The sequence below is a fragment of the Calonectris borealis genome, chromosome 4 (assembly GCF_964195595.1).
Source record: "Calonectris borealis chromosome 4, bCalBor7.hap1.2, whole genome shotgun sequence".
Taxonomy (NCBI): domain Eukaryota; kingdom Metazoa; phylum Chordata; class Aves; order Procellariiformes; family Procellariidae; genus Calonectris; species Calonectris borealis.
In genome coordinates, this window is record NC_134315.1 from 38,929,755 (window position 1) to 38,944,900 (window position 15,146).

The window sequence follows — 15,146 nt, forward strand, 5'->3', positions numbered from 1 at the left end:
GTGTAATGAGTTGGGCGGTGAAGCGTCCCTTGACCGTACCAGAAACTCTTGCATGGCTGAGGTGGGGAACGGCACTGACCGTACCAGGAACTCCTGCTGCCTGGCCAAGGTGGGGAACGAGAGCGGGGATAATTCGTCATCCCCTGACAGCCTTATGTGGATCGTAGCTTGAATGGAACGGTACCGTTGTTACTGGAATCTTGAGAATTCTAGTAACTACCGACTCGGACTGCGGCCAGGATGGAAATTTACGGACGACTAAAGCCAATCATCTTGCGACCCTATCAACAGTGGTCCCAAGTGAGGCCCTTTGAGCTCTCCTGGACCGCAGCAGGCTGCGACCAGCATCTCCCTCTGAGTGGGACGCCTCTCAGAGCTCCCCAGCTCTCAAGTTTGCAAAGTTCGGAGGGCCGTTGCCAAAAGTTGACGATGGGACCTGGGCTGAAACCCTTCACTCCTCGAGGCTCAACCCTCGCCCAACAAGAAATGCCAAGACATTTGAAGTGACTATTTCGCTGAACTCGAGGGGAATTTTTAACAGGTATACCTTTGTGCATTTATATGTATTTGTGTCTGTGTGCATGCGTGTGTGAATTGATTTAGGTACCCGATAGCAAGTATAGTATAAATATTGCCATCTTGAATCTGTAATTAAGTCACTGTTGTGATTGCAGTAAATTCTACTGACTCACTTTGTAAATGTTAAATTAGTTAATGATTAAGTGCTGCTAAAATCTTGTGATCCACCTTAAAACTGTGAATGAACCTTAGACTGCTGCTAGACACACATAATCCCTTAGACATGAACTGTTGACCAAGTCTGGGTCTAGGAGTGGATCCAGCCGCACCTAGACTCCATCAGGAGTTTAGAAAGCAAGGGGATCTTCTATGAATCACCTAACTCAACGGGAGGGTCTCCCTTACCCTTTTATGTCTTTGGTCTCTGCGTAAATCATTCTAGCCCAATTTTAACTCAATTTTCCTTTGTGTGTTTCATCCATGTAGTAAGTGATAGAGTGAACCTAGCCATCGAACTTAGTTAAGTTGCACTTCTATAAATTCCTGTTAAAACCACTTTTTGCTAATACCTGTGATGGTGATTCTTTAAGTGATCTAAATCACTCATCTGCGACATCCTCCTAGTAGCTGGTATAGTGCTGTGTTTTGGATTTAGCATGAGAATGATGTGATAACACACTGATGTTTTAGTTGCTCCTGAGCAGTGCTTACACAGAGTCAAGGCATTTTCTGCTTCTCACACCACCCCACCAGCGAGTAGGCTGGGCATACACAAGTAGTTGGGAGGGGACACACCTGGGACAGCTGACTCCAACTGACCAAAGAGATATTCCATACCAGATAACGTCATATAAAGCTGGGGGAAGAAGAAGGAAGGGGGGGGCGTTCGGAGTGATGGCGTTTGTCTTCCCAAGTAACCGTTACGCGTGATGGAGCCCTGCTTTCCTGGCGATGGCTGAACACCTGCCTGCCGATGGGAAGCAGTGAATGAATTCCTTGCTTTGCTTTGCTTGCATGCATGGCTTTTGCTTTACCTATTAAACTGTCTCAACCCACAAGTTTTTTTACTTTTACTCTTCCAGTTCTCTCCCCCATCCCACCGGGGGGGAAGTGAGCAAGAGGTTGTGTGGGGCTTAGTTGCTGGCTGGGGTTAAACCATGACAGCGTCATACGCTCTGTTCTTTGGGCCAAAAGGTCTTTTTTTCAGGGTTTGTCTGAAGTGAGCGAACCCATCTAAGACGCTTACCGTATCCGGTAGAAAATATTTTCAAGATAGAAGAAACTTTGCTGCAATACCCCTAATTTTAGGTCTCCTTGCTTTCTAGCTAACAAGCTAAGGATCAATCCTCTAAGGAAAGGAATGTATAAAGTAGAAAGAAAAGGATGGAAATGAAAACATACAGAGGAAAGAAATATCTTTCATTAAAGATTTAGAGTGGATTTCAAAAAAATAGAAAAGTCAAACTATCAATACATCACCAACTTTTATCAGTGCAGTATATAACACCTTACACAGCTATACAAACAAACTACATTTCAAGTTTCAGTGTCTTTTATTTACTTGAAAGCAACAGCAACAGGCTTGAGCTGCAAACACATAGGAAAAAAATGTTTTTCAGAGATGGAGGTGTTACTGAGGCTAGTTTATAATACTATCTTCAATAACACCAAGTGATGACAGGCAAAACTGAGATGCTAATTTGTGAACTCTAATCTTACATTCTTTTTACTCGCAAGAATGAATCTAATTAAATACATTTCATGGGGTCTTTTTAAACTTACATGTGAATGAAACAGTTATCTCTATTGTCTTAGACTATTAGAACTCCTTGCAAATCAATCTAGCTTTGGCCAAAATGATTTTTAAACTATTTGTGCAATAGTAAAAGCTACAACTGTAGGTATTATAGGTATTGTAGGTCTTCTACTGCCACAGCCTAGTTCTGTGGTAACAAAACTATTATTTCCTGCACCAGAAAAATACAACAGCCTGCTGGGTTATGAAAATTCAGTTTCTCCAGGTGAAGTCCACCACACATTGTAAGTCAATATATAATGCCAACTGCTGTATCATCACTGCCAGTACTGCTAATCTGATTAATAAGTAAAACTTCTCTTTGTACTTCACCATATAAGCTTTTAAATAATTAACTAACTCCTCTGGAAACTATTTTATAATGTAACCTTTTGATAGAGCGATGAAAGAAATTTTCCCTGCTTTGATTATTTGGTTATTTCAAACTTAAATTTAAGTACCTGTTAACCACCAAGATTTAGTACAGAGATACTACCTATGTCCACAGAGCTGAAAGATACAAATTTTAACCTTCAGATTAAGAAGATGCTGAATCCTGGTTTCCCACATCCTAGATAAATGCTGGAATCACTGAAATATAACAAAAATGTAAACCAGTATTGTCTCTGTCTTAATGGTTATTTCTTAAAATAAAACAATGAGACTTTGTTCTTTCAAGGAATACGCGTAGCTGCTTGCCCCCAGTGAGATGCTGCAGGTTCCAGATTCTGCATGAAAGGAGTCACTACATGATTCTCAGGTTTAAGAATTCAAACACATCGTCGTGCTGAGCATTTCCTGACTTCATATGTCTCCCTGCATGGTGTGTACATATTCTGGTATGTTACTTTGAGACAAGCTGCAGAAACTAGTCAGGGATCCAAAAGGACTTATTCTAGTCTCTGTGATTTGTTTTAGGAGACACACTGACTGCAAGCTAGACAGTGTAGAATTTTTTACAAATATGAAAATATGGAAGTTTATTTCACCCCTCCACTCTGTTATTAACTTTTTTTTTGTGCCTGCCTGTTAATTGAAACTGTGTTTTACTGGATAATGTGTAAACAGTTCACATGACTGCTAACTGGAATAATCTAAAAACATGTATTTTTAGTAAAGTTTCAAAGGTAATGATGATGCTGAAACAATGTATTAAAACTGAAACTATATATTCAATTAACCACTCACTACGCAGTTTAATCCTTAAAGGTAACAGACCTGTTAAAAACCTAATTCAAATATAAAACATAAAATTTTGCCCTGCTAACACCTGGAATGAGACTTACTGAAAAACATTCACCAAAGCTGTGCAATTACTTTGAAACATTAGGTATGGAAAACATTAGGTATGGAAAGCCAAATAAAGCATTTCCCAGAAATTACCACAACTGAAATTCCAAGAGGAAAATATTTTTGATATAGTAACGCCACATAGATAGTATTCACTTTGGATTCATTTGTTTAAAAGCTTGTCATTTCTTCAGTGTACAAGCACTGTTTGGGTCATTCATAAAGATAATGATGGATGGCTGATTGAAACATAATGAAACAGGCAGAAACTAATTTGGAAAAAAAAGCAAACATTATTTGTGATCAGAACATCACTCTTAGAAAAGATGATGCAGTAAGGGTTAGACAAAAGGATTTACAGCGCCACAACTTTCTTGGTAGCGGCAACTGCCATTAAAGAGGACTACTCTCAGTAAGAAGAAAAGTAAAGAAAACTATATGAACTTTCAACATGTTTCCGAAATATTTAGAAAGCTCAGACAAGCCAAGATATCAGAGATGAAATGCCAATCTAGAAGATAAGCTAACACTGAGGTAGAAGTGTGAAAATACATTCATTTTTACTTCCATTTACTAGTTCATGACTATAGATGGTAAAAGCAAGTATGTTATCAATTCTAAGATACTGAGACTGCAATAGACATTGAACATTTTGAGGATCAGACAATATTGATAATATTGATTGATCCTAATTCTCACATAGGAAAGAGCTTCAGTTTCCTTATAATAAGTCAACAGACAAATGGAATAAGGTTTTGTAAAGAAGACTTGTACAATTCTAGGTGTAATCTAAACCTCGAAATTCCCTAGCTGATGGAATTTTACAGTGGTAAGTTGAGACAACTTAAATGAAAAACAGCCTATGGTGTCACTCAAATAAGAATCACTGAAAACTAGCAGAATACATGGTTAAGCATCTTCCAAGACAAAAACTCTTAAACGAACACATGGAATGACAATTCAGTCAAATGCTAAAGCTAGTAGATATGATCTATGTGAAGTATGCCAATAGGAGAGTGCAAAAAATGCTAGTAGTATTGTATTAATTGCAATTCATGCAAAGAGAGTGTAACACTCTAAATAGCTATTTCAACATTCCTGCTAATATTATGATTTTTTAAGTCTACTCCTTTTATATTTTGTAAATTTCATTTTGATTTCTTTTTCCAACAAAACTGCTTACACTCGATATACTTTCCCCTTTTTATTTTTGAGGTTCACCTTTTAGTCGATAGCCCCCCAGCTGCTTGTTGCAGCCACACGAGTATAGGTTATACTAATACTACCGAGGTTATACTGAACCAAAGCCTATATCAGCATCCGTTTCAGACTTACCCCATTTAAGAATTTCTTATCTCAAGCACATTGCATGTCTAAGTCATTTATGGTCTTCAAAGAAGATCTGTAACTCTTTTATTCCATTTGGAAAGGAGGATAATACCACAGAACTTCAGAAACAAATTGTGGAAAAATAATTTATCATGATCTGTAATTCAGCGTGACCATAGGCATCTAAGTGCATGTGAATGTTTCCTGTTAAAGGAGACATACTTCTGAGGCAGGATAGAAATAAGATAGCTCTCCAATCGATATGAATATTTAATTGTAGAATATTATGTCAGATATTTCATAACTGAGCCGAATCATCTGGCTATTTGAAATATAGCCTCTTTCACCTTCCTATGAAGTTCAAAAGTCTACTGACTGCCGTTCATGCTTCTTTCCGCTACAAGATCATGCTTGCCGAGAACGTTCCCATTTATCTATCACACAGTACATTTAAAACATTATTTTCCTGAAACTCAGTGCTCTTGCGTTACATCTAAGGCAGGACTGTGCCAGTCAAGGTAAGATTTAGACTTTAGTTGTAAAAAAATACAAATACAAATATAGGAAATACATCCCAACCTTCAAGCAAAAATAGAGGGCTTGTGGTAAATAAAAAGTATGTAGTACAGAAAAGAATATTAAAACTCATAAAGTTTATAGTTTTCAAAATGTTTTGCAAAGCTTATCAAATGTCATTTATTTTATTAAAATTGTAGTCCCTCGGCTGACAGCAATATTTCCTACACTTTTGAGTTCCAAAATACTGACTCATGAGAAAAAGGGGAGATGAGTAAAACTCTGCCTCTATTTCTCTTCCCTTCTCCTCCCCCACTCCGTTGTTGCTGTATGTGAACTTTTTGCTGTTGCTGTTCTGAATTGTTTCTCATCTAGGTGCCTCTTAAAATCCACAGGAAATAATATAGAAAGTTCAGAGGATGTAAAAATTTAGTAGTGAAGGAATCCCACTTTTTGTAAATAGCTTGGTTATAGAGAGGAATAATAAAAAAAAAAAGAAAAGAAATAGGAAGATAGTATTGGAGTGCATTCTGGCACTTAAATTCTATTTTGCATGGATACCTGTGGAACAGCCTTTTGATAAGGAGGCAGTCATTAATCTGATTTATATCTTCTAAGAAGGGGCATATGTCCTCTCATTTGGCCTACACGTTAGCAGCTAGTAAGTAACAAACCAAATCACAGGATACTAGTTTAGCTTTGCCTATGATGGGTAATTTGTTAGACTGCAATTTTTCCATAAAGAGTTATTTATATCTCACTATCCAGCAGGCTGACACCTGGGGTTGGCAACACCTGGCAGCACTCTTAATGAATTCACCAGTGTTTCCACTGAAACTGCTGACTATAGTAACTGCAATGTTACATTTACTGTAGAAAAAAAAAAGTATAAATCTGAATGCAATGAATTAAAAAGGTCAGTGAAATACATGCTACTTTTTGTGCTAACACAGTTAGACTGTAATTGGTAAAGAAAAAGGAAGACAAAACAGCTTATACAAAAATTTTCACTGACATAAATTCACAAGAATATTTATTTCATAATGTTTTATATCAGTTACAAAAAAGGTACTTTCCACTCATGAACTTTTTAAACAGTTAATAAATCATAGTCAAATTAACTTAAACAAGACAGTTGGTTATCCTCTCTTTAAATATTACTTGAATTATAGATTCCTGGTCAGTAAACATTTGAAAAGAATTCAGTTGTTTGACTGCAAGCTTGACTGATTGAAAAACAAATGGGAAACGAGATTTTCACATTAGCTGTAGGCTTGGAAAACATTTGGCATCTCTGGGATCTGCACGCTTGCCAAAGGATACTGTCATCCTAAAACTATGGCAAGGCTTTATTTGAAGGATACAAGAATTACTGACAAGCCTCATTCAAAGCACTTCAGCAAAAGTGTAATGTAACTGAAGACTGACAGACACTGGTTTCATTATCTTCAATGATCAGGCTTCTATGTTTCTGCAAATATGTCTGTGCCTGCCATCAGCACTGATTTCTCTTGTACCCATTGAAGAACCTCAGATCACCAGCAGTTTAGGACTTTTTTTCCCAGAAAATGTATTGTTTTATAGTGTTTTATGCATATTTGACACAAATACTTATATATTATTCTTTTAAAAGACCTACTGCATGTAAGTTACATTTTTTACTGTGTATTAAATGCTTAAATATATTTATATAAAATAATTGGTACAGTCATTAGTAATAGTGTTTGTTCTAAAGGGTTATCTACTTTGTTCTAAATGGCTTGTAAAATATATCAACAAACTTTAGCCATGATAATAACTCTCCTGCTCCCCAAACATATCTACAACTTCTTAGCCATAATGATAACTTTTTTCCCAAAGTACAGGAAATAGCAATAACCAGGGGTTATCATCTATTTCTAGAGAATAGATAATATTATCTCTTATAATACTATCAAAATTAATAGATAATATACTAGCATCTATAATACATATCACAAAAACATTATAAAACATTTATCATGTATTTACAAATTATAATGGACCATTACTAACAAATGCTATGAATATATTATTCATTTTTTGTAAATTATTGAAAACCAATAGTTTCATAAAAATTGAACATGAGAATAAATTCATTTCCCCAGTTGTGTTTTGACAGCTATAAATGCCCATTCAAGATGGATAGTCTACCTTGATGTCATCAGGAAAACACCATTCTACATTTAGGAATTAAACTTAATATACCTGGCTTTGTGGCACCAACAAAAAATGCTGTAGAAATCTCATGCAAAATAAATTGAAGCCCAAGACACAAAATTCGTTATCTTTAAAATATCTTTTCACAAAATTTGAGTTCTGTGATGAAAGCTTTGATGTTTTATGATTGTTGAACTTTACCATGAATATTTCCTTTAATCCAAAGTTGACAAATATAAAATAGAATTAGCTTTTTATATATTACAATTTAAAGATATCCAGAGCCTTGTTTGACATTGAAATTTTAAATAAAATCAGAATTCATAATCAAGGACATTTTCAAAGTAATTTTAAAACTATAATTTCAAAGCATCATTTTACTTTATAGAATGGAATATTCATTTGAAGAAACTAAATATAGGACAGCTCTTTATTCTTCCTCATACCAAGAATATCTTTGGTAGCTCAAAAATGCTCCATTTACCCATAATTATCTTTTCACACAGTGTTCCCAGATGTAGGACTCCCAAAATGTAATCCCACTCATCTGCACAGGTATTGTGAGAACGTCTGAAACATATTAGAGAATATGGAATAAATTCTGTATTTCTTATTGACGTATCTTATGTAAACGTGTACACTGTGTTTTAGCACTTAAGTAAATTACCTTAAAGACAATATCAAGTTTTTCACCAATTAAATAAAAGGAAACTGCTGTGATTGACAGTATTAGGAGTCTACTATCATAAGATATATTTTTCTACCATCACACTCTTCTCAGTCTTTTATCTCTAAGGAGAGAGAAATACACTGTAAAATCATGACAGCTAGTAAAGGCTTTAGTTATATAGCATATTTCATACTAAAGGTCTACTTAGAGTACTTTATGAGGGTAGTGAAATAAAAGGCATAGCATCATGTAAATGGTAAAATATGCAAAACCAAACAAAAAAATGAGACATTAAGCTTACGGTAGAACCACCCCCAAGTTAATAGTAAAAATGAATACGCAATTATTGTTTCACTGCATCTAAATACTATGCTTATAGTATTCTTTTAATCTCCTTTGGCATATAAACTCCTTATAAAATTCAAGTACAGTAATATCAATATTTTTTTCATTAGATTCTGCAGATTTTCATCAGACTGTATTTGAAATGGCTTCATTAAAGTAAATGAATGATGGAAATAGTATACCATTCAGTCAGATTTTCCTGAGATATCCTGGAATAATCTATGGGGTACCTACATAGCTACCATGCTATTTCTGAAGAAATTTTTTAAAAAGTCACAGATCCTATCAATTGTCATAGATATATAAGTTTATTCACTAAATGCAAATAAATATCAAATGTCTTTAAAAATGAGGAAAATATATGACAAATAGGCAAATTGTTGCTATTCAAAAGAAAGAATTAGGATAGTCAGGAAGTCAACCATCTGGACGTTAAATATCAATAGTTGAATATGAATGATTAGCAAGAGAAAGAAGTCTAACTCAGTGTGCTTCATTTTACAAGACAGCCATGGCAGAGGCAAGTTTCGTCATATTAAAAGAAAACTGGTTAAAGCCCATTAATCATAAAAAAGTATAGATGAAATTTAAAAAAAAAAAAGAAATACTTTTAATAGATAAAAATGCCTAATGAATTTTTTACTTTGTAACTTGGAAAGTAAAAGCAGTGCTGAAATATGACCCAGAAAATTAAAAATCTAAAAGCTTAGATAAATTAGTTCTAGGAATGAATGAAAACAGACAAACACTGAATAATGAGCAAGATCCTTGACAGAGGTTTGGACATAAGACCTAACCTGTGAGGGTTACAGCCCCTCGTTTACATGACTCTGAATTATGTGGCAGTCATTAGGATATCATCTAATTGCCTTCATTTTTATGTAAATAACTATAACAGACCACTACATGGCGAAAATACAAAAGATATGCAGATTACTTTTAATTAAAAAGATAACAACACAAAAATATTTTGGCCTCAGAAGTTAAAAAAAAAATTAAAAAAAGCTAATTAATTCCAATACCTGAGGCCATTGGCTGCTCCCATACTGTCCTAAGCAGTGCTCTGTTTTGCATGTTCCATTGCAAAGTTTGCACGTACATTTCAAATGCACGTTTTGGATACTTTACTCCTAAAAGAAAGCCAACTATAAACCTTGCTTGGTGCAAAGAAACTGGAAAATAAGTTTTAGCAGTTTTGCTCAGATTGATGTACTATATGTATAAGAAAGAGAAAGGGAGTAAAACTGTCAAAAGTTAAGCATTTGCATGTGTACCATCAGAAGAGAAAAGAGACAAAACTCCATTCAATATAGAACACATCTACTGCATAGTAAAAGACCATCACATATTATAGTTTTCTCTAGTCACATACTTCTATGAAATTTGCTACAATTAGTTTTAGTAGGAAAGGATCTTCTGTGCATATCAGTTCCACAGGGGATGAAGAAAACAAGTACAGACATCTACAACAGAGTGTATCTACAGTGGGCTAGCAATCTCTTGGGAATGGTAGGGAGAGAAATAGGTATTGCAACAGTTGTGTCTTGGTTCATAGAAGTTCCCTAAATGCTAGGGAACTCTTGAAAGCTAGCAGATGCACACACAAGAAAATACTTGGAAAATAATACACAGAGTCCATTGAAACTCTGGGTGTTAGAAATCAAGCTGCTTCTTTTTACATGGTGCTGTAAACTGAGAAGGAGAAAAAGGACATAGGCTTGTCTCATAATACTGGAGCTCTTAAGCTAGATCTAATGATTTAGTTAATTTATGTTCAAGTTAATCTGTCCCCAGTTTAGGGGGGATCACATTGTATTCTGTCCTGGTTTCGGCTGGAATAGAGTTAAATTTCTTCCTAGTGCTGTGTTTTGGATTTAGTATGAGGAGAATGTTGATAACACACTGATGTTTTCAGTTGTTGCTAAGTGCCCTCCTAGTCCAAGGACAGCTCCCGTGCCTACTGACTGAGCTAGGTACACAAGATGGGAGGGAACACAGTCAGGACAGCCAGCCCAGCCGGCCAACGGGGTATTCCATACCATGTGACGTCATGCTCAGTATATGAAGGGTAGGTGTGATCCAGGAAGTACCGATCGCTACTTGGTTATCGGTCAGCGCGGGTGGCGAGCAATTGCATTGTGCATCACTCATTTTGTATATTCTATCATTATCATTATTATTTTCCCTTTTCTGTTTTATTAAACTGTCTTTATCTCAACCCACAAATTCTTCTCACTCTTACCCTTCCGATTCTCTCCCCGTCCCACTGCGGGGCGGGGGGGGGGGAGGGAGAGGAGCGGCTGTGCGGTTTTTGGCTGCCTGCCAGATTAAACCACGACAGTCCTTTTTGGTGCCCTATTTGCAACATGCAGCAGGAGAGGAGTTGGCCTTCACTTCTACTGCAAGCCCTAACAGTTTCATTATTGCCACTGTTTGTTTTAATTCAATATCCTCAGGACTCTTCTTCCAAAACACTTTGAAAGATTTAGCTACTGATTCTCAGAACGTCGTTTCCAAATAAGATATGAACGTGTAGCCAAAAGAATGGGAGAAATAAAAAAAAAGAAATTACATTTTGTTAAGTAAGTCATCCTAGTATGTAATTAACGATGCAACAATCTTCCTTTTATGGGAGCGTTGTAATTAACTCTCAGAAAACTGCAGATGTCCATGCAGCCCCATTTTGAAAGGGAAAAGAGAAGAGAGTGGAGAAAGCTCAACAACCACACAAACAAAAGCAAATATAATACAATAAGAAGCATTTAGTAGCACTCTACTTATAGCTCCCTTATTCCACCCCTGTCCCCAATTACTAGTGAATTTATAGCTGGAAGTCAGTAATTTATAGCATCTGTATATTTTGCATCAATTAGTGAGGTTCTGTTATAGATAATGGGAGACATTTGCACATAGCCCAAAAAATCTGTGTCACAAGAAAAATGAGTGCAGCACAATGCCAGAAGGAAACGTTGCTCTAACATATTGTGGATATAAACTATAACCCCTACACACTGATTTAGTCACCACTTGAAAATACAAATGTTTGTATCTTGTTATCTCTGGTAACCTTAATCTCAGTCAAACTCTGTCTTTGGTTTGATATTAAAGATCTGGGAAAAGTGACTGATCTTATACTGCCATCTCAATATTGTTCACATACTCAGCAGTCACTTTGTTGTTTTCAAAATGTGTTTCTGTGTTGATAGTTCTGAGATGAAGCAGTACTTCAGAAATTGTACCCGCATCTTGAATGATTGTATACTTAAGTTTTTTTTTCCAAGGGCTTTCTTTGAGAAATAAAAGGAGGAACACTTGGAGAATTCACTCTTTATGCGCAGAGTAAATCATTTAAATTATAGATGCTCTCTATGGAAAACAGAATACATTTAGACCTAAGGCATTAGAAAAGAAAGATAGATAGCTACTTTAGATTTACATCCTCAACAGAAGATACTTTGAAAATTTCAGGCAGGACTTACTGCAATGTCTACTATTATATTATTGTTTCTTGCCAATGACTACACAGATTATTCAGTCTGCCCAGGATGAAATACTGGTTGTAAACTCGTTTCCCCGAGAAGTTGCTAAGATGTGGCTAACTTACAACTCTTTCTCTGCTTCCCACTCACTCTGAAAGTTACTTTGTCTCTTACCTTGACATAGTTCACCTTTTACCACTTACTAAATTCCGTCTGTCTTACTCAACAGCCATCTTGTATTAGGAGATGGCAGTGAGGATTTCCTCATCTTTACAAGCTCGTCCATATTACCACACCAAAATTTCACACTTGAGTCCTAGTTATAAATGTCCATATGGACTACCTGCCGGTACGTTCCCAGTCTCCTATGTGTGCATACTGCCCCATTTGCAGAAAAGAGCCTTGTGCGTGCCTGGACTGCATATACTATACCTAGTACCCCAATGCCCACCAGAGAGAGCTTAGAAGGTGTCCATGACAGGCTATTTGGGACCAAGAGTAACTGTTTTGGGGGTAGCCCTGAATGGAGCACACACGTGGAGTATTTCTCTAAGTAAGTCAGTAATAAGTGGGAGAGGATTGTACTACTCTAACTTCCACGGGCGGAAAGATAGCTCTGGAAACGTTAGTGCAATATCCATAAGAAATAGTTAAATATTAGAGAATGAGTAATGCATAATTCCTCTATTTGTATTACATGATGCCAGAAGGGAAATTTTGCAAACACACTGAGGCACCGTGTATTAACAACAGCTTTCTACGTACGCTAACCTTGACTTTGTATGGCTGCCATGACTGTCATCGATTTGAGCCTTAGGAGTGCAGCAGATGATTGAATTACATGCTGTGATATTAGTCAGTGATATATTTAGCTTCTTTCTTGTCCATGCTCTTTCTATAGACAAATAGTTGCGGTTTTTATGGGTAGGATTAAACAACTGTAACAGTTTGTAAAAACAATTTTTTCTCCAAATTTAATAAGAACTGATAACTATGATTATTTGCTCTCTCAGCCAACTATAGCTGTGATTCTGTTCTTTAACCTGTGAATTTCTATAATATGCATCTTTATCTACAGTGAAGGTAATAAAGATTTAAACTTACAACTTCCTGTATACAGTCTTATGAATGTACTTTCATAGACCTGTTGTGATTTTTTAATATTCTTGGATACAGAAAATACTTTAGCAAAAGGAACTCATGTCAGTCCAGTGCAAGTTAGTAACTGTCAAGAAAGTTTTAAAAATAAAACTGTATTGGATTTCCTCATGCGATACATATCGCAACCACCCCCTTCCTCTGCCTCCCTAATTCAAGGCACTGTCAAGAGATTTTAAGTATTTTGATACTATGTTCTAGGAGCAATAAATAGCCAGACAGAGGAAAAGGATAATAGCAGGGAGATATGAGCTGCAACATCACTTTTGAACTCACAAGCTGTTATTTTTGTTGTTTACCACTGTATTACCATCGTGATCTGATTTAGCCTGAATTTAATACCTGCCTTCTTCTTTACTGCTTCTGAGAACAGCAAGAAAACTTTTCCGAGCCCCTTTCAAGCTCCGTCACCATGTCCTGGTTCCGGCTGGGACAGAGTTAACTTCCTCCCCAGTAGCTGGGGGGTGCTGTGTTTTGGTTTGGTATGAGAGGTATGATGTTTTGGTTGTTGCTGAGTGGCGCTTGCACCAGGGACTTTTCGGCTTCCCATGCTCTGCCAGGTGCATGGGAAGCTGGGGGCGCGGCGGAGCATAGCCAGGGCGGCTGACCCAGCTGGCCAATGGGGTATTCCATACCATGTGACGTCATGCTCAGTATATAATTAGGAGGTGTGGTTCGGGAAGGGAGGGCTCTCGTGGCTCAGGATGGGCTGGGTGTCAGTCGGCGGGTGGTGAGCAGTTGCATTGTGCATCACCTGCTTTGTATATTCTATTATTGTTGGTATCATCACTGTTACTATTACTGTTCTACTTTGTTTTATTTCAATTATTAAACTGTTTTTATCTCAACCCGCAAGTTTTCCTGCTTATGACCTCCCGATTCTCTCCCTCATCCTACCGGGGGGTGAGGGTGAGCGAGCAGCTGAGTGGTGTTTAGTTGCTGGCTAGGGTTAAACCACGACACACCATCACTTTATTAAAGGAATCATGAAATTTCTTATCAGTCATAGATATATATTTTTTTTTAAATTAATACATTATTCCATTGATAGCTTCATTTCAGGTAGTCAGGATGTCAAATTATGTTTTAAGATTAAGGTACTTTTAAAGGGCAATGGTGAAAGTAACGCATAATGGCATCAAATGTTTCTTTATGGTACCTGAAGTCAAAAGAACTATTGCTGTCTCCCTTAGGAAGTTACTTTTTGCTGGGTTTATTACAGCATCCACTAATCTCAACAGAGGAAACAAAAGCCCAGATTACTGGGGAAAATACCAAATATGAAATCCAAAGGGTTAAAAATAGCTTTCAAATAAAAGGTTTGAGTAAAAAGGCAGTACAGTAACAACACCTGCCTCCACGTTTTTGTATTACTTTGGGGAGAAAGAGAAAGCAACTGTTCAGAGAAAAATATAAGTTCTGTTTAATCTGACCATTCCCAAAGTATGGAGCTTTCTTCACATTAAAGCACCTTGCTAAAAAGAGGAGACAAAGCTGCAGAAATAGAAATAATAACAAAAAAAATCTAGTGTAGAAAGTTAATCACTTGTAATAGTTCAATTTACTTACAGTTAAACTATATCTTTATATTGTTTTAACGTATCTGGGACTATGGTGGAATTTCAGTCAATGTAAGTAGCCTGTGGTCAAGGAGAGGTTTTATCATTTATATACTCTTGCTGAACTATAGCCTTTCCTGTTGCATCCTGACCTGCAGATTGAGTGCTCTGCCTTTATCACTCTGAGATTGGATTACTCACTGAACCCTGCACAGGGCTGCCTACAAAGCTCGTCTGCTACCAAAGTGCAGAGGCAGGATTTATTGTGTTTATACAATGAAAAAAACCTGCCTACTACCCCTGAATTG